At 40.9% G+C, this 3,506-nt stretch overlaps 1 pseudogene; it reads left to right on the top strand.

Annotated features, from left to right (window-relative positions):
• Window positions 1–643: 643 nt before the first annotated feature.
• LOC142434328 (FGFR1 oncogene partner 2 homolog pseudogene) lies at window positions 644–1,559 on the top strand (annotated as a pseudogene).
• Window positions 1,560–3,506: the final 1,947 nt, after the last annotated feature.

Below are 3,506 nucleotides of genomic sequence, written 5' to 3'. Positions count from 1 at the left end.
TAACACCCCCAACAGCATATAAGGCACCAAACTCTCACAAACTGACAGAAAAGTCATGACAGACAAGACACGCAACCCTTTCAGAAAATAGCATATGGTTATGAACCAGTGGTCTTGAAGGAAGAAGTTCAAGCTTTACTGACCTTCTCTTCATCCAATACAAAATAAAAAAATTAAAGTGGAGAATATGGAATGGATTTTAAAAACAGAAAAGATGTGTGATGGTTATAATATTTCACCATATTATTCAATCTGTATGCTGAACAAACAGCCCATAACAGCAATACTACTCAAAAAACACGGTACTGGGATTGGCATGAAAGACTCATTAACAATCTGCAATATGCAGATAAGAACTCTTAAGAGAGGCAGTTGGAGGAAGTATTCTGGGGTCTATGGTGGACTTTGGCTCAGCCCCCTGTGCTGCTGTCCCTCTGCTAACCCTCTCTGGCTCTATAGTGACTTGTTGAAGAAGCTGACCAGATGCTCAGAATCTCTTCCCAAAGCTCTGTTGGCAAAGGCATCGAGTCCTTAACCACTGCCCCTGACAACTCCAAGGGCTTGTGACCACAGCTGCATCCTAGAACTAGTGGACAGTCCCCTGCTTGAGCTGTTGCATTAAAACCAAGGTCTTCCTTTTGAAATGTCTTGCAGAATTGAGAGAGGACTTGCTGATGTTAAAGCTCTTGCTGAACAATTGAAAGAGAAATGCAGTAGAATTTCTTATTAAACATACCACAACTCTCAGCAAGTGAACATAGAAGCAATGGAACACTACCAGGAAGAAATTCAAGAATTTAATGAAGTCACAAGACATCAGCAATTGTCCACATTATGTGACCATAATGTGGCAATTCAGAAAGAAATCTAGTTATGGGTATTCACCAAGAAAACAGACAGAGAATTACAACAGAAAAACAGAATTTTGTGAATCCCTCAAAAATACATCACTATGCATTGGAATTTATAATGAGCAAGTATTGAGAACAGATGGTTAGTCCGCTAATGGCAAGGAAAAGAGATGATCCAGTGATCATAATGAAGCTCAAAGAGCAGCCCTCCCAGATTGGCATGGCACCCTGTAACATCGCTAAAGGATTCTTTCTTTATATATCTAGACCAGGGGTCAGGAAACTTGTGAGAGAAAAGCTGTAAATGTACTTTTACAAACAAATGAAACACCATGATTTGAATAATATCCTTTCAAATTTTTCATTTTGACTTCAGAGCCAAATGTATGTACCGAGCCGCAAATGGTTCAAAGGTGCAGTTTGCTGAGCCCTTATTTAGACACATCCTTTTCCCACTCAACCTGGACTGGAGAGGAGACACTTGGAGGCAAATCAGAATGAATTATAAGCACAGGTTGACCAAATAACTGAAATGATAGCAGTAATGAGAGAAGAAATGATAGCAGTAATGAGGGAAGACATTAAAATTGATGAGCAATAGGGTTTCAACAAACAGAAATGAATATTTCAACTTGAACAAGGGAAAAGAAAGGCTTGAGAGAAATCCTTAAGATGATGTGAGATACATGGGAAAGTTTACCTGGATGACCAATAGCATCAGTGACCAGTAATGACCTGAGTCTGTGGGAAAGCTGAAGAGTTTATAGATATGTGAGTTTCTTATGTGCTCCAGGCACTAGGGTTGGCTTGCTTGATAAACTGATTGATAACAGAACAATCAATCTCAGTCAACCGTATGTGTATGTGTGTGTACGTATTCTACATTGTACATATATTTTTAAATGGTTACAAGAAATGCATGTTTGGATGGTAATTGAATTTATCCCAAAACAAAGTTAAAAACAAAATTAAGCCATGTATAATTATTGAGCAGAAGAGGAATTTTCACTGTAGTTGCTGACTATTAAAAGAGCTTTCAGTAGTCCCAGGCGATGCTCTGATCACTGTGAATCTTTCCAGTAGGTCAGGATGCATAGAATAGCTGTTGTTTTCGGTGCCATCGAATTGGTTCTGACCATAGCAACCCTGTGCACAGCAGAACAAAACACCAAACATGGTGGAAATTCAATAGCATGCTTGGTGGTGAGACAGAAGAAAAAGAAAGACAAAAGGACATTATTATGATCTTTTATGAGACATGTCAGGCACTCTTTCACCTCTTTATCCCCAAGTCTTTGCCCCGACAATCCCTTCTAGTCATTCCAACTTCAGCTTCTACAGCACTCTGCACAGCTTTAAAACACGCCAGACCCTGCAGTTATTTGCTTTTTGTCTGTCTGTGGGCCCCATGAAGACAAGGGATATATCTCTCATATTTATTGTTACCATCCATTCTGAGAAGATCGTAGGCGCTTCTGGAGTTACATTTTGTGTCAAAGTGACACCATCTTAATGTGTAGGGGTGGAGTCTAATCTATCAATCAAGCCTGTTGGTGCCTTCTTGGGGGTGTGCCCTTTTCTATATAAAAGACAATGAGAAATTCTCTCTCTCTCTTTCTGGGCCTTGACCTTCCTTTTACTTGGACAGACTGTGTGTCTGCTCCAGGGCAGCCTCATGTGGGCCACTGACCAAGAGAACTCTGGACACCATGCCATGTTCCCAGTGACCTTGGATCCATGTGACCCTGCACCCACTTGCCTGTGGTCTCCCTGTCCCATGCCCCTTCTTGCTGCCTCATCAGGCTGGGATGCTTTCTTCATATGAAGCTACTTCTCAGTCACTTCTTTGCTATTCATCTATGACTATCACTGGTTTTGCTTCTCTAGACAACCCAGCGTAAATGGTGCTCAGTATATGTTTCTTGAAGAAATAAGAATCTCACTGCCATCAAGTTCATGCTGACTCATAGTTAACCTACAAGACAGCAAATATGTGCCTGTGTGTCTGCAAGACCAACCTTTTAAGGGAGTAGAAAGTCTCATCTGTAGCCCAGGGAGTGGCTGTGGTTTTTAACTGCTGACTTTGGGGTAAGCAGCCCAACACAGGACCCACTACACCAGCAGGGTTCTGACTTGAAGTGAATCCTTATCTCAGTGGTCCTCAACCTTCCTAGTGCTGCCACCCTGTGTGCTGACCCCAACCGTAAAATGATTTTCGTTGCTACTCATAACTGTAATTTTGTTATACTTATGAACCTGGCCACCCCTGTGAAAAGGTCATTGACCCCCAGAGGGGTCATGACCCATAGGTTGAGTACTTCTGGCTTATCCCCTTGTCTTTTCCATTTAGTTATTGATCTTCAACAAGGGTCTTTTCTATGTTATATTTCCTTTATTCTGGCAACTTTTTCTTCATTACAAAATAGAGTTGTATTGTCCCTGATCTCTAGTCAATCCTGTTTTGTCTTTTGTGTTCCTTTTCATTTAGTTGACTTATAATTTCAAAGGCAATATATTTAGCCCCCGCCATTCTCAACCTCTATTCAGCTTTCTGAAAGGTTACTTTCTACATTGGAGCTCATAGAATTGGGATTACCACTTTTATTTCAAAGATTCAAAATTGTAATGCCAATGGATGGGTTCCTGGGAGGGTCA

This window comes from Tenrec ecaudatus, chromosome 1, assembly GCF_050624435.1.
Source record: "Tenrec ecaudatus isolate mTenEca1 chromosome 1, mTenEca1.hap1, whole genome shotgun sequence".
NCBI classification, from domain to species: Eukaryota; Metazoa; Chordata; class Mammalia; order Afrosoricida; family Tenrecidae; genus Tenrec; species Tenrec ecaudatus.
This window is presented reverse-complemented; position numbering and strand designations above follow the sequence as displayed.